Source organism: Hippocampus zosterae, chromosome 6 (assembly GCF_025434085.1).
Source record: "Hippocampus zosterae strain Florida chromosome 6, ASM2543408v3, whole genome shotgun sequence".
NCBI classification, from domain to species: Eukaryota; Metazoa; Chordata; class Actinopteri; order Syngnathiformes; family Syngnathidae; genus Hippocampus; species Hippocampus zosterae.
In genome coordinates, this window is record NC_067456.1 from 7690040 (window position 1) to 7707900 (window position 17861).

A 17861-nucleotide genomic window follows, 5' to 3' on the forward strand; every position below is an offset into this window, starting at 1 on the left:
TTCGATGGTCCCGACGTACGCGGGTTCAAGGTGACACGTGGCTTGCAAAGTTTGCAGTGGTCACGTGGCACAAGAGGGCACATGCAACGCTGCTACTGTGAAAGTGGAGGTGAGCGGGAGATTCTGTTGCGAGCCTTGGAACGATACTCGGCCATGAACCGAAAACCTACCGGAGAGGTGTTTGACCGCATCGAAGCGCTTGACCACACGGAATTGACATTTCATTCGTAAAACTATTTGTATTTGTTTATGGACGGCGTAGAATACGAAGAAAATGTGTTCTAATAATATCAAGAATAATCTTTTTTGATTGACAATAACGACACAGCTCATCCGAGACTGATAATCGTTACAGTCATTGCACTTTCATTGGGATCCAGCAGATGGCGCTTCACATACAAAGGCCAGAGAGCATGTCTACGAATTGTATGATTTGTCATTAAAAATGAATCTCAGCAACATATTTCAGATTGTTTGGCCTTGGCATTAATCTGCAAGGAGAACCCGGCAAGCTCCGTGCTATCAAAGTACCGGAACAAAGGACTAGCATGCATGAGCGTCGCTTGTTACACGAGCTGACAGACGCATTCCAGCTTGGCTAACAGGCCGGTAGATTTACGGTCTCAGCGGGAGTTTTGTTAAGAAGACACACAGACTTAAACGATATCATACATGACCGCTAATGTGGAAGCACACGCAGGCGGAAAAACGTCACGGATGCGTTTTTTTTCTTGGTGCGTGCACATATACGTCGTAAAGAGATGCTTGCGCATCATGGTGCATTTTACTGGGTAGATGTGGTGCTGCTTTATTGGGGGGAGGGTAAGCTGAGAACAGGTGGTCAAGCTAGTATAATATAGTGTCTGTCAGCAAAGAGAGGCACCTCTCTACTCATGCATTCCTTGACTTTCATCAAGCCTTCTCCTCATGTTCCCCTCACTCTTGTCACCAGCCTGCGACCGCAACCCACCCCAGCCCTCCCCGCCACTGTCACCCTCAACTGTGATCTTAACGATATTCATTTCTGCCATTTACGTCTGTCAGTGCTCATTTCGCCCCAGGGAGACAATGAATTAAGAGCAGCGACAGACGAGTTCTTGTTCTGTTCTTCTTGGCGCTCAGGCGAGTGTTTGATGTCGCCCGCATCAGCATGCCGTGGCTCAAATGTAAATCGGAGATGTGGAAAAGAATGAAAGGGAGACAGATACTTCCTCAGAGCTGGAGCACTCTGACAAACAACCATTTTTTATGGGTGTGAAACACTGGGGTGTGGAGACTGTATACAGTATGGAGCACTGTGTGTGTGGTAGGTTTGTGTCTGCGTGCGTAAAAGGATTTCTTTATGTGTCCGCCCGTCACTAAGGGAGTCTTGGGAAAAATGACACATTCCGCCCCCCCCTGCGACATCCTGTCAGCCCCTGGGGCCATTCTAGTGAATTATAGCCTCCCCAAAGCCACTTCAATGCCTCTGTAAATACTGTACACTGTGTACTGGGAAGACGTGTGCTTCATTGTATGCATGCTCACAAATTGTCCATTTGTGTCAATTAATGGATGATTGCGTTGGAGACAAATTGGCTGTTAGTCGTTTGTTTGTTTGTTTTAATAGCCAGAGGGAATAGTCTGCTCGTAGTGAATGGGAGAGGACATACCATACCGATGAAGAACACTGAAACCCCTCTGAAAATATTACCTGGTGAGCCAGCTTGCATTTAAATTGCCATAGGTGCACCTATGGGCTGAAACAATGTCGTGACTAATCAATCGTCACAAATCGCACTTGAAAGTGGATGAGGCTGCCACATTTTGGAGCATTTGAAATACTGGAGATCAGTATGGCACAGTGACGGTCGACACGAAGGTTGATTGGCGGCATATCTTACGAAGCAGCGGACGAGTGCATGGAATTTTAAAAAATATATATTTGTGATATAATACGAAATAAATACTGCATAAAAATGAGGTTTGAATAGCTTGCCATACGACCGTACAAAATGGTGTAGATTTGCCATCGACTGCACCCAATGGAATATTCATCGAGTATGTATTCTTATGCAACTAAGTACCCGGCTCTAGACCTTTAAAAATAGCCCTTTCCAAAGCGGAGAAAGTGGTCAAATTCATTGTCTTTTGAATTGATGTGTTCGGCTTGTGAAGGGCTGCACTTGTATTAATAATACAGGAGCACAACTAAGTAGACCGACATCATCCACACAGTATATCGGGTTTGTCTAAAGTGCTCTTTTAAGACACTTTTCTTGACGAAAGTGGTCCAGATGCAAGGCCCTGACCTTCTGCTTCTTAGAACACAATACGCAGAGCCGAAGCCCAGATAAAAAGACATTATTAAGTTTTAAAACCTGCAGAAAGTTATAAAGAAAAAAAAAAACAAAACAAAATACCAACCATCATAAACATCACATATTTTTCCGGATTATAAATCTCTCCGTAGTATAGGTCGCACCAGCCATTAAATGCATATTTCATAAAAGCCAACACCAATAACAGACTTGTCGTCTTGAAAGACAAGTTAAAATAAACTGGAACAAAAGGCTGAATAAGTCTACGATATGCTAACGTTACATGACGCACAAACAACGAACTGAGAGAGCGCCTGGTATATTCATGTATTTATTAAGAGTTATCCAGATTACGATAGCATAAAGAACATGCTAACACGTTTAACTAACCATCAGCGTCACTCCTAATCACTAAATCCAATGAAATCTTCATCCTCTGTGTCCGTTTTAAACAACTCCGCTAAATCTGGAGGTAGAAGATGCGGCGCTTCCTCTTCTACGTCGCTTAGGTCAGATTCGTCAACTTATCAAGACTGGCCTATAGCACCCTCTTGTGGTTTAATGTGAAAATACCGTGTGAAATGACGTAATAATGTGTTCAGAATTTCACACATAAATCGCTCCAGAGTATAAATCGCACCCCAGCCAAACTATGAAAAAAAAAAAAAACTGACTTATAGCCCGTAAAATACGGTACACAATTATGCAGTGACATGTCATGGCATCCCCTTAACAGTAGACTTGACATGCTCACGGACAAAGACACTCAACCATGGAACTGTTTGTGGATGCCATAATGTCTTTGCGTTCATAAAACCAGTTCACCAACTGCCACCAGTAGACGAGGGAGAGGCTTGCTCGCTCAAAGAAAGAGCTAAACAATCATTAAAATCAAAACGTAGACATCTGCTAAGGGGCAGAATTTGTGTTGAATGAAAAGCTGCTCGCATGAGAGAATTGGATAAATAAAAATGAAAAGAATGCAATCAACTCTTACACTGTTTTCGAGACAAGAAGAGCGGTTACAATTTACATTTTTATCACATCCTTTGCCAATGAATGCTGTCTATGCAGTCAAACACATTTCGCAAAATCTCGTTCCCGAACATTCATTTGGTAGAATGGCAGGACAATTTTTCCAGTAGAAATTAAGTAAATGAAAATAATCTGTCCCCGGGTGTAACCATGGCAATGATATAACCATTAATTCAAAGATACAATTTTAAGGTCAAATCTTTTAGAGGGGAAAAACAATTCTCAAATAGAAACAACCTACAAAAAAGGCCTAATGCATTACCATGAGTAAATACTTGTTGCCTGAAATCTAAATTGAAAGACTTCAGGGGCATTCAACTTGAGATGTTGCCCCGCATATTGGAGAAAATGAGTACCTGGCAAGATCTATGGCTATGATTTCAGTTTAGTTTTCCCGAGCAGTTGGCTTGTCTGCTGCCACCCAGTGATGACAATATTTTACAGCATCATGTCACACTAACCCTCCTATTATCTGCTGAACTGCACATCGTCTCGGTCGGAGCATAGTTTACGCACCTTGGTAGGCAGGCTTGACGTGCCCATCAGATGACATAAAAACAGCAGTATTTTTCTGATAGCTGTCCGCCCACCGGCTTTCCAAGTCTGAAATACGTCCCTCCCCAAAATAGCCAATAATGGATTGTTTCGTCCGAATAGCGATTTGGCTGTGCTATCACAATCAGATTACACAGGCGCCGATCACCTCAGTAGACAGATTTAGAAGTTGACGCTTTTCACCAAAGCGGAGAAAGGAATGGCCGCATTTTTAGGATTTTAGTTTTGAGATTAGAATTCAGTAAGTTACACAACAACCGATCAAAACTATAACCATTGCTAAAAGAAGATTTTTTTACGCGTCTTTTAGATCTCATGAAAATGTGCACGTATACCGAATATTGTGCCTCGCCTGTGTCTTAAAATGCGAATAACTAAATATATTTTCCATCCATCCATCCATTTTCTGTTTTGCTTTATTCCGAACAATCAACCGCGCTCACACTCACACCCAGGGACAATTTAGAGTGTTCAATCAACCTGCCATGCATGTTTTTGGGAATGTGGGAGGAAACCGGAGTGCCCGGAGAAAACCTACGCAGGCCCAGGGAGAACATGCAAACGCCACACAGGAAGGACGTCGCCGGGATCGAACCCACGACCTCTGCATTGTGACGCGCTAACCACTGGATCACCGGGCCGCCACGATATAATTTTCATTTTGGTCATGCAAAACACGCCAAAAATATAAGACTATTACTTGCCTTCTCCCCGTCCAGACTAAGAGCGTCTGCGTGTATTTAATGACTGCTAATGCACACCCGCGCGTGACTTGGCGGAGATATATGGAGGCAGGAAGACATAGTGAGGCCGCCCAAGATGACAAGGCGAGAGCTGTAACTCCAGACGGGACAGCGGCGCTTTTGTCAGTGGTGATCCCATACCTCACGCCTGTCAAAAAGTTATGCGTGCCTTTAGCTCCAGCACGCAACAGTCTGTATTAATGCCGCATGTGTGTGTGTGTGTGTGCATACGTGTGTGTCTGTGTGCGCTTGGTATGAACCAAGCATCTTACAGGACGTCGTGGGTCAGCCTCCCATGGAGAAACTGTCAAGGTCCCAGGCGGGGGGTTAAGTGGTGTGTCGGGTACTTTGACTGCATGTCTTATGACGGGGCAGTGCCTGCGTTCTGTAGGGCGGCAAAGGTCACTTGACAATGTAGACACGAGCATGCACGTGCTCAAGAACGTACACGTACATACGATTCTTGATGCATACGTAGCCGGTTGTACATCACGCGCATGAACATTCCACTGGCGTTAATTTGCACGGTTCAGGGCCAGTTTCCAGTTAGCCTTGCGCTGCTCCGGCGATGGTTGTCTTATATGCATGAGGCCGTGCTCATGTTTGTGTTTAGTCGAGACAGGTCTTGTGCGAGGGCGAATTGCAGACAGCTCGAGTCACGAAAAATAACATAAAAACGGATGCTTTGTTAAGACTTTGTTGTGTTAGAAAAGTTTTGTGAAAAGGAGAAAAAAAGTATTCTCACTGCGCCGTGCTTAAATTGGTAGCAAAAATTCAATACTAACCGAATAAAAGAAAAAAAAATGAAAAAAATCCACCCTCATGTCAACAGCAATTTTTGCCGACCTTAACCTGAACAAGGTGAAATAACTCGATTAGGAGAAAAAAAAAAACGGTCATAAAAAAATAAGAACTTCATGAAATTGGGAGTACTTTCAGCAAAGTCATCTCCCAATTGATCGGGAATGTTTGATTGGGCAAGATTTCTAAAAACAGGGAAACACAGTTAGCCTCAGAAAACCCCAGCATGTCTTATGACTTTCTGATTTTAGGCTACATTTTCTCATAACTAGAAATAAAATCCCATTAGCGCGTCGTATAACCTTATAAAGATTTGTAAGTGGGGAAAAAAAATCTAAAAGGGTGAGAGGAATTATCTTGGCAGACAGAAAACAAGCTTATTTTGCCCCAGATTTGATTAATATTTAATCTTGGTTCGATTATCGTGTTGCACAGACGACTGTAAGGACCGACTCCGCTCGTGGGAAAGGCTCCTTGAAGAGAACCAAGCGCTGGGCTCCAACTCATTTCAGCAACTCCATTCATCGTCATTGTATGACGAAGAGTTTAATTTCTATGCTGCTCTGTCAAAATACTGGATGTCACTGTGAAGTCGGTCTATGGCGCGGAACAAAAGGTTGGGGGGTGTGGGGGGGCTGATCGAGAGGATGGAAACTGAAGCAAGTCATAAGCACAGAATTCTGATTTCATTCATTCTATTGGATATATTTCACAAAACCCGTTCCTTCAAAATGTAATATTCGCTGCGGTTCACGTGTCACGACTAGCCCCGCCTCACCCTGCTTCTTATACGACGCCTTTTAAAATTCCAAGTGCGCTTTTTCTTGTTCACAAGTTTCAATGACAATCGCAAATATCAAGATAAATTTATGTTGCGTGATGTGAAGGCCGCCTCAGCTGTCGCCGAATCGCTGTTCTTTGATGCTTGCGCATTCGTTGACAGCTTACACGTGGTGGGTGTCTTAGTCATCCGGATGGGAGAAATATGTGGAGTATGACGGGTGGGAAAGTTCCAGGTGCTTATAAAAAGTACATCATTGTCTGGCTCATAAAGCTGTATATTTGAAGCTTCTCCCTGGCGCCATTTGTATTTCTGTGTTCAAAGAAAATGCCATTGACAAAGGCACCTGGCACAAGATGGGGGGGAGAAGGAGCAAAGGTCAAGGGTCATTGGGCAGATCTTATATTTCCTTTACTCCACATTCGCCTTTGCTATCGCTAAGCTCGGTTGACACAGCAGTGAAGTCCTAATTACAGTCAATATTTGTATGGAAACACAAACTTTGAAACGGCGTAACTGCATCAACCGCCAAACCCAGCACCTGGCGTAAAATAAAAAGCATTGCACGCTTAGAAACAGAAAGGCACGCGCACACACATACACCCACGCACACTTCAACACGGGTAATCCGTCCCTCCAAAAAATGTCTGATAATTGAATCGCTTTGTGCTCCATTAAAATTAATTGACCTGGTAGAATTTCCCCTACGGAGGTAAGACAGAAGGTTTTTGGGTTCTGAAATAAGGTCTGCGGGTCGCGTCCTTGCGGGCTACGAGTTACGCGCTCTTCACACTTCCAGCTGTGAGTTCACGAACCTTTGAACTCGCCAGGCAGGGCAGGAAATTGACACAAGAAGCTCCTGGAAAGAAAATGAAATATCAACAAGGGGAAGGATTTGTTATATTAGCCAACCATCGTGGCCTCTTTTTTTTTTGCGCTGTTTATTCATGAGCTCTAGCCAGGTTGGGCAAACAGAGAGATGTCCACACGATCACAAAAGGGAGGTGGAGGGGGGGCGAGTTTGCAGTGAGGGGTTATGAAAGCATGTGTTGACATGCTCCAGACAGGCTTGGGGAATTTTACCAACATGTGCGTTCTAAAGTTAGAGCACTTGGAGAATCCTTTTAGTTCATCCATCCTCGGACAGTGGCCGGGATGCAGCTGTCTCCTTCACCTCATCCTCTGACCTGAACTGTCTGCCACTGCCTGCGCGCAGCAGTTGCAAACCACGGTGCCATTGCGTTTGAGCTTTGGACCCTAATTTAGACACCTTGGTACATGACAGAGACCTTAGGTGGCGATGCGACCCAATTTTGTTTGTAACTTGGTATGCGGTGTGGTCACAAAGGGGAAAAACCCCCAACTGAGAGTGTCTTCTTCCAAATTTGTGCTTCATACTAGATCAGGGGTGGGCAAACTTTTTGGCTCGGGGCCCGCATTGACTTTTAAAATTTAACAGAAGTGCCGGGTCAGCACGAGCTATGGTACATTCAAAATAAATAAATAAATAAAAACCGCATTTGTTGACAGTCCATATCAAACATCAACAGAACAAAAGCTTGAAAGTACTGTATTAATATGCTTTTTTTTTAAATGAGAACAGTGTTGTTGATCACCTATTTTAGCCACTGCATTGCTGCAGATGGGTTGTGATCAGACCAGGAGAAGTAGAGCGATACAGAGGTCCATAGGTCGTAGATAAGATTTCTTTCCCGCCGTCTCCCCCCCGTGCTGTGCAACTTCAAGTCAATGCGCCACCTGGCGTTGAGATGCCTTTCATTACAAGTCCAAATGAAATGAATGCGATCATTCACATCAAACTTTAATTCTGTACCAACCTTCGACGGGCCAGAATAAAAAGACCAACGGGCCGGATCCGGCCCGCGGGCCGTAGTTTTCCCACCACTGCACTAGATGAACGCTCAATGACTGATCAACTCTGAAAGTTGCTCTGAGCATCCAGGTTACACATTTGGACTATGTTACGGGATTGCTGAAAGATGACGCAACACATTATTACCCAGCGTTCAATTCATTCGTTTAAAGCCAGGAGTAGATTTTTTTTATTTATTTTTTTCTGAGTGAGTTGTAATTTTCTAGGTGACATGTATAGTCTACATCTGGAGTTGCCAATCATCTGAATAATTAGCCTGTCCATCACTTCATCTCGAGGTGTCTTTCATCACTTTCTCGGCCACTGCGTTGAAAGACGAACCGCTTGGCATTGATGTCCCTATCAGGACACAGCATGGGGCCCCTTCAACAGGAGCAGCCAGAGATATGCGTTTGTGTCTAAGATGTTTCATTCAGGGTTGCGCTTTACCGCACCTTCTTAAAAAGTGTCATGGGTCAATTCAAACTCAATTAATTCCATCCGCTAATCCCTCCTCATCCCTTTCACCTGCATGCTTTACACTTTCAAAAAGCACGCGCCTACCGAGAGCTTCCGTCATATCTCCACCTTCTCGGAAAACTCGGCCCTTCAAGCGGCCAGATAAACACACCAATTCCCAGAGATACTGCTGACCTTTTGGTTCGCTTCCAGGCAAAAGAAACATCAGGCATGTCCTATTTCTTTTCTCGCACTCCGGGATAAAGACGACACGAGCCGCCAAGAAAACAAAACATCATATTTCATACAAAAGCAAGGGTGTGACGGAGAGAAATGCGATTAGAAAAAGAGGGAGCGGAGCCATGAGGTAAGAGAATGGAAATCACGCTGCTATCTATGTGATCATCTCTGAGGTTCGGCACACCAGCGTGCGGCATAGGGTGTGCGTGTGCACGAGGGGCTCCGGTTCGATAACACTTTCAGATTTTTCAGGTTGTGGTCCTGTTCAGCTCAAACAGGCTCGGATGACAAGTTATGGAGGAAACAGGAAGGGGATACCGAGGAAAACCACAATCTTGTTTAAGCAAATTTGACACAAGACAATGGATCAAAGTGACGCCCGACGCAATCAGCGTCCGGTTAAGCACTGCCAGTGTTGAAGCTCGCCGACTCGGGGTGTTAACAGCCATTTTGAACACGCAAATAACATAATCCATCTCCAGATGAAATGAAATTTAATAAGGAATATTTGAAGAGGAGGCGTTATGAATAAACATGGGAGAACATCATTGGCTGGAGAAGATTATTTATCTCTCGCTCATGGAGGGGAATGCACCTGGGATTTGGTGAAAGGAATTGTGGGAAATATGTGCACATGCCTCTTCGTCACAGTTGGTTGGACATCAATTAAACTGGTGGGCCGGCGGGCAAAGCAAAACACGCGCATAAACACACGGGAGCAAATAAACATGCATGATCATTTTAATCAAATGAGTCAAGCGCTACAGAAAGTGTCATCCAGTTGATTGACTTTCATTATCATCGACACCAAGGGCACCCAAAGTATCCAACAAAAACAACCAGGCTTACATGTTGCTCTTGGCCGTGGCGCGTGCTCTTGCATAAAACATCAAGCATCTTAAGTGCTCCTGTTGTAATCATAGCGGCCCCCGCATCGCCATCACGGTCCCGACTCCATACAAGTGACTGAAGATCCATTTAGGGCATCCAGAACAAAAAGCAGCTCTTAATCAATAGACAAGCTCGTTAGGGCCGTTTCCTGCCGTGGACACACTTTTAGGCAGAGGAGGATGATGGACGTGATGGATGGACCATGGTGGGTCCATCTTCAGGACACCGCAGTAAAAAAAAAAACTGTGGTTACCAACATCGATAGAGCCAAGTGGTAGTGAAAAAAATAAAAAATAAAAAGAAAGAAAAATCTTTAACATTAATGTGCTGTGGCAGACAATAGCCGAATGTATGCTAGAATCTTCATCTGAGTTTTTTTGGCTCGGTTCACTTCTTCTGGTCTGGTTTTATTGATCAATGCACACAAACAAAGAAAAAACAAGATACAAAAGCAGTTGAATGGACAAAGCCAAACAAAGTGACCAGCACAGTCAGAGGTGGGCTGTTTTCTGGTCTTCTAACACCAACTCCCTCATCAATGAAATGATTGTTGAGCCACCCGCATTTTTTGGCTGCGATTCCCAGCTGTTTATTACTGGACCACTGATAAACTACATTCAAATCAGACGATTAAATTGATGACATCATCATCACAATTTATTTAAAAAAAAGTATTATGCATAAAAAGCTTAACACAAAGAAATTGCAACACCGATTCGAAATCATTAATGCAAGTGAGAAAACGCAGAGGGCCAAGGACGGACCCTTGAGGAACACCAGATGCGACCTCAGTTAATTCTAAAGTAGAGTTTCCAACTGTTACAAACTGCGTCGGCCCAAAAAGGTATGCCTTAAGCTGTTCAAGAAGTTTGCCAGCAATGCCATACGATAAAAGTGTGTGCCGCCATTAATGTAGGTATAAAGAGACTGATGGCAACAAGATAAGCGGAAAAAGTGTAGAATACTGCTCAATTCCAGAGTAACCCATTCTTACCACGCGTTTATTATTGTTCAGAATCTGCCCAACTAACGAGCAATCGGCAACACGTGTGGAATTGTTTTTGTAAAGGAAGTTTGTAAATTGGCTCGTGATTGGTTCTCATTAGAATGTGTAAATGTATCCAATGAAGGTCCTGGAAGTGCACATCCACAAACAATGTTCAAACATGCATGAAGGGCCGGCCTAATCAAGTTTTGCTGCGTATGCGTTTGCTGGCACGCATGTGATCGCAAACCACTAAAACCCGTTGAGCGACGCCCCAGGGAGCAATCCTTCATGAGCCATCAACCGGGCGGACAGGCAAAACTGTGCATACACATACAGCCACTTACATGCACTCATGCAGCCAAAGTGGTTCCCTAATGAACCCTTGTCAGAACAAAGGTTAGAAAGGAAGAGAGGACGTAAAAAGCAGAGACGAGGTAGGAATGGAAGGTAGAGGGATGGGGAATAATGCGATCCTCCGCGGACCGCTTTGGCCTTGAGATCGATCGCTTATCACTGTCACCTAATCTGCCCATCTCTCCCTACCCCCCAGCTCTCCGTCGTTCTTCCTCACTGCCCCTCTACTCGTCTCTCTCTCTCTCTCCCTCTCTCTTTCCGATGCAGATAGGTGTGAAGAAAATGAAAGGCGGGCCGAGATATAGGGAGACAGAATGATGGAGTGCGCACCACTCATGAATAGGATTAGAGAAGAGAAAGAGGGAGAGGAAGTCGAGATGGAGTAAAAAGCAAAGGCAAATAAAGACCAACAGAAAGTGAAGTGGAATGACTGAGGGAAAGGGAAGGGTGGGGGGTCGGGTAGGGTCGCTGGTAAGGGATCCAGCCAACCTATAAATCTACAGTAAATCTGTCAAAGGCACATCAGAAGACGTTGAAGATATGGGACCCAAATAATAATAATAGAAATAAAAAATGAGGATGGTACGTGTTTAGAAATATCCCATAGGGCAATGGACTTTCCGTTTTATTATTTCCCTTAAGTTCGATAACGTTTGTTATTTTAAAATAACATTTCCGACAGAAAATCAGTCAGTTGCAGAGTCAAATTCTCATCGACATTAAACCTTAACAGGCAATGTTTTAATTAATTCATTCATTTTTGAAGCAAAGGAAATGGTTTCTTGTCAACAATGGCAACATATAATCACTCTTAACTTGACGATTTGCTGACAAAACTGCTGCTCGGACCCCTCCAATCGATCCAATTTCGAACGGTGTCTGCCTGCCCGTCTATCCAGGCAAATATTTCAAATAGCTTCTCGTTTTTATGAACCATCATGAGTTAACATACCTGTACTATCTCAACTCTAGCAGGGTTAGCCACCACTGGAATTGTAATTTGAAAAATGATGAAGTGCTTCCTGCCTATTTAGGTCAGACTAATTGGATGGGTTCAACTGGTTGCGAGTGGTGAAGTCCCAAATCAGGGCAAGGAATCAAAGGGTGAGAGAGACGCCATCCGCAACAAAACTACCCTGAAAGCATATCGTAGTCTTGCACCATGTATGACACCGAGCGCATCAAATGCCACAGCTGTGATCTTTTGAGTAGCCGCAGCACAGCAGGTGAAAACTATTACTGCCTTACTATGACCACACGCCAGCTTGCTTCCTCCTGTGCCCTCCCCCACCACCACCCCGCTCCAGATCGCTTCCTCCGGGCTTGCTGTTTGGCGCCACACGAGAGACGAAGTGGAAGAAACGAGACGGATGCACACGGGAAAGGGAGCGGGGGGGGGGGGGGGGGGGGGGTCATCTCATACATAAAGGACAATAGAGAAATAGTCATCCACTGGCTACAACTAACGTCTGTGACTCATCTTTGAGCTCGTGCGGGATAAACTGAATGACTGAGACTGGAAGAAATATTTGGTGGGTCGCTGTATTTCCCAAAGGATCACTTCGGAACAATAAAGGGCAGATTATAGTGAGAGGGAAGAGACTAAAACCCCTGTGGTGCCTTCACTCACCTTGAGGCAGCAAATTAACGGAGGTCACCTGACCTCTTTCCGGTTGGGAGCAGAGGGCGCCTTAAGAAGGGGGTGGGGGGGGGGGGGTTCTGATGATTCAAAGGACCCACGGCTGACAAGCGGCCCAAAACTAAGTATTATCAATTGACAGCATCGGAGCGGTGGGGCCCGAAGTGAGATTTTAGTCACACATCCCCTGGGTCGTCTGTCCGAGCTCAGTCTGTCGAAACTGGTCCGCAAGAGGTCATTGGCAAGCACATAATTCATCTTTGGTTTCTGTTTATTTTTTTTTAATTTTAAATTATTAAATTATTTTTATTGTGAAAATTGTTCCATCCACCCTTACAATTGTAAATGTAAATATTGCATGCCCACAAATACGGCGCAGTGAAGTAGTGCGGTTGTAAGGAGAACTGCAAGAGGAGAAAAATTCACACTTTAGCCCCAAAGCACTGCGCACACGCACATAGAGTGCATCTTAGTGTCAGCGTGCATTAATTTTGTGGTCTTGATTAAGTGCAACGACAGCGACAGGCAAAGTGTGTCCTCGTCTAATTACCTCCGCAAGCTCCTGGCCTCAGTGTAGGCGGTCTGGTCATTAACAAACATGCCTGACATTTTCATTTGTGACTCCATATTCTATACTCGATGTTCCTTTTCAAAGGTGGTCGTTGTATTTTCCAATACAGAATTTGAGTGCAATCAACAAAGGTCATTAAAGAGGCAAAGGTTACCTACATGAAATTACAGTGCTTTCCACAGAATGAAATGAAAAAGAGCTGCATTGGAAACATTAAACATCAGTTTGTCTTTTTTTTTTTTTTTTGGATGTATAATCCGGCTAATGCAAGAGAAAAAAAAACATAATCGGGGTTAAACAGCATTATGTGCTAATCTGTGTTGTATTAAATCTGGTGTATTGGGGCAACGGCTGAGTAAACATCATCTTGACGGCTGGACCATGAGTAAATGTGGACAAAGATGACCATTTTTTTGGGTGGCATTATTAGATGACAGCTTTATTTGCGCAGCCATAAGTGTCGCTACTCAATTTAGGATGCCATCGGATCGCACACATAAAACCAGGAAGCTTGCTGGACTTCAAGTTTGTTTCATAAATCGATGCTACGGCCCCAGCATCACATAAGGCAAAAAGTCATTCTCAGCCCCCCCCCCCACCCCCCACCCCCAACCGTCTATAGCTCATGCTCAGCGTTGGCGGAATTTCCATGAAATCTTCCATGCGGATTAGCAGTAACGCATAGTCGGTCTTAACGACAACATGACATCAGGGTGATAAATGTACACTTTAAATCCCAACGGAAGGCATCAGTGCGACAAGAATGTTCATATAAGCGCTATAAATAAGGCTTGCAACAGCCTCGTTAGTGTCGCACGAACACAACACAAGATGCGCGCTGGCTGGTTCCACAACAAACCTTGAAAATAGATGACTGAGTGAATTGTAACTGTGAAGTTTTGATTTCAACATGAAATTATAACCACCGGCGGCCCGGTAAGTCCAGTGGTTAGCACGTCGGCTTCACAGTGCAGAGGTGCCGGGTTCGATTCCAGCTCCGGCCTCCCTGAATGGAGTTTGCATGTTCTCCCCGAGCCTGCGTGGGTTTTCTCCGGGTGCTCCGGTTTCCTCCCACATTCCAAAAACATGCGTGGCAGGCTGATTGAACACTCTAAATTGTCCCTAGGTGTGAGTGTGAGTGCGAATGGTTGTTCGTTTCTGTGTGCCCTGCGATTGGCTGGCAACCGATTCAGGGTGTCCCCCGCCTACTGCCCAATGACAGCTGGGATAGGTTCCAGCACCCCCCGCGACCCTAGTGAGGATCAAGCGGCTCGGAAGATGAATGAATGAATGAATGAATTATAACCACCTGTTGCTTTTAAAAATGGGCTTGGGGGAGGGGTACTATTTGGAGAACAGTTTTGCTGTTATTGCCACAGGAGAGAATCACCCACAACCGAAACCACTTTTTGGATACCTCCATATTCGAAACAGTTGCTCGTACTCGAATACGTCGGTGTTACATCACTACATATTCAAATGAGAGCACGGAAATTTTTTTATGTAAAGCACTGCACGTAACTTTGATCCGTTTCTTTACTGTCAAGATGTGTCCTGGCTGGTCCGCCAGTGTAACAGGCCACTAAAGTAGACGTTCCGGAGGTGCTCCGACAACAACAGCGATGCCGCACTCTTTATTACATTTCAGTGGATCGTGATTCTGAAGCTGTTGTTTTAAAGTCAAATTTAATACATATTGTTGGCTTAAAAGGGCGGGAAATTAATAGTTGTGTGCTTATTGCCACAGGGGGACAGGACATAATGACAGACAGCTGAAACTATCTTTTATTGCATATCTCATAAAGTGCCCCCCCCGCCCCACATGTGTCCGCCTTGTTCTCAACATGTCTGCTTTGGGGGAGTCGACGGTGTTGATCCGTGAAAAACGTGCATGACATGGCTCCTGTTTTCCCATCCGTTCTAAACGGAGATGAGTAGCGGGGGGGAGAGGAGAGGGGGAGACAGGGAGGAAAACAGACAGGTATCCTTCTGGGGGTTGTGGGGGTGTTGGGTTGTGGCACCACAAACATTTGCATCATCCATCTAATCTTTGGCTCGCCGCGTTCGCTCCATCCTCGGCTCCTCTTAAGCCCCCGAGTAGCCTCCAGCAACGCTTCGTGATAATCCGTTAGCTTGTTGTGTTGTGTGACAAGCGGGCACAAACATTTGGACAGGAAACCGGCAGTTTTATTTACAAACTCATCCAGATGAGATTTGGAGCGATGCCGCCGCCAACATTTTACACCGAAGTGAGCGTGTCTGCATTTGCGTTTGAGCAGGCAAGAGAATTGCTTAGCAATCAGCAGCAAAAATCAAATGTTACACTTAGCTACTTTAAGAAATTGCCAAGAAAAATGGCAATATTTACCGAGAAGCTTTTCTCTCTTCTTTTTTTTCCCCTCATTTTGTATCCTGCAGAAGGATAACACCTGTTATTCTCCTGCATCGTCCAATCTGGGTAATTGACAGACAGGAAAAAGAAAGGCTGGCTCTGGACTTTTTCCCATCAATCTGGAATGTTCAAATGCATGAATTTATTGCCAGTAATTCTTAATAAAGAGTCTGGATTGGCCGAGTGTGGAAATCCCACTCCCACTGTCTTTCCTTGTTCCAATTCTTCTAGTTTTTTAACATCTTCATCTGTCATATCATTTTTGCATTTTGTTCACGTTGTACATACTTTTCTGTAGTGATAGCACTCCACAATCCGTTCTTGAGGAGGAGGTGGAGGAGCAAAACAGTGTTTGCTTATGCCACAAAGGAACTAAAAGGGATTGGTGGGTTGTCACTGTTGCATGGTCGTCATTCACCTGCACGTGTGCGGGGCCATAGAAAACGACACATCAACACACACAGCTGTCGAATGAGTGAGTCACTCGCCCCACACCCCCGCCGACCCCCTCCCGCCCTCCCCACAGTTATGGACTGAATCAACATCATCCCTTCACACTCTATTCATCCAGAAAAGGCTGGAGTGGTATCTTCACCTTGTGTGGTCCGCCGAATATTAGTGACGCTGAACAAACTCAAATGGAATATTCTAAAAGGGTCTGTTTGGCCGTGTCCGTGCGCGCGCGCGCATGGTTTGCATTCGACACCTTTTCAGTTCGCTCAAAACTGAAAGCAACCGACTACGCAGGGATATTACAGAATGAATGGCCTTGTTTACGCTACGCGGCCCAACAGAGCTTGGTATTATTGAAACATTCAATATCGCTCAATGACCTCCTTCCCCCACAGAGATGATTGTGAGGGCAGCACTCGAGAATTTAATGACGGAATTTAATTTTTGAACACTGGTTATCCACATTGTCGCCACTCTATGAGATGACTGTAAGCAGGGTGGCTTAAGTGTCAGCGACATCACTCCTCACTTTGCCTATTAGCGCTAAAAACTCTGCTTTGGCTCTGACTTGAGCAAAGCCAGGTGCTTTTTCGTTTTTGTGGGCTGCATCAGCCTCCATTCTTTGGTCAGGGTAATGTACAAAAGAAGCGGATGATATCAGTGTGCTGTCACCTAATTGGTTTGTGGATGTGAGGGTGGGCATCCAACTTCTAACGTGCGTTTCAAAGAAAAAAAAACATTGTCACAGATGGCCAGCTGGGCATGCACTGTAGCGTTTTAGAACTATTGTCTTCAAATTCCTCTCAGTAAATCATTTGCAATGGAAAGTCAAAACCAACAACCAAAGTGGTCACACTGGGGGGGGGGGGGGGGTGACTTGAACACTCACACGGCATGTTTGGTGCTGTTCCACTCAAGTCCTGTAGATGCTGCTAGCACACATTTTAAACTTTGGCCCACTGTCAGCACAATTCAAGAGGATGAAAAAAAAGACACTAATGACTAGAATCGTTAGGGAGGGATGGAAACTTGTGACAATTCAGATTCAATTTTTTATGAGAAGAAGATACAGAAGTATCTGATCACTGATGTTCACCAAACATTGCATTCTCATGACAGGTGTGTATTTAGGAACGACGTCCGCTTGTGCGCGGACCACCCAAAGTCCGTGCAAGAGGGTCAACAGAAACAAAGAGAAAGAAAGCTTTCAAAGCTTTGCGGACAACCGGCCAATCGGCTTGAAAGGGCTTTACGATAGACTGACAACAAAGCCAATTAAATGTGCGGCGACTGAGGACAAATCCACTCTTGGTGGAGCAAATTAGGGTGACAAATGCCGGCAATCAAACCCATGGAAAAGATGCAGAGACAAAGTTATCACATGAGCTTCCCCAAGGTAACTTTCCGGCTTTCATTAAATGTTTATCACCATTGAGTGACTGCGGAGGAGCAACGGAGGGCCCGAGCGCCGCAAAGGCGTTTTCGCTTACGACGCTTCTCTGACAAAGCGTTGACTTACTACACCACTACTGCACCCGTTGCCATTATATTCCAACACATATGACAAATTCTAAACTCATAGATTGGTGACTAGTATTGCACTTGTGGTCTGACAGCTGTCTGCATGTGACACCTTCGAGGTGACACTTCCAACAATATGCATAATGAATTTTAACCCCCCCCCCATTGCTTTTTTTTTTTTGGTACATTTTAATCATGTGTAAAAATTAGTCATCCCTTCTGAATAGGCAGCACATCCAGGTTGCATTGGTCAGCGGTCCAGAGC

The 17861-nt window shown here is 44.7% G+C and overlaps 1 protein-coding gene across 5 annotated transcripts in view; it reads right to left on the minus strand.

The window, feature by feature from the left end:
- The window catches only part of efna5b (ephrin-A5b), a 156689-nt gene that overhangs the window by 57162 nt on the left and 81666 nt on the right, over nt 1–17861 (minus strand). The gene's annotated exons all lie outside the window — the stretch shown is intronic.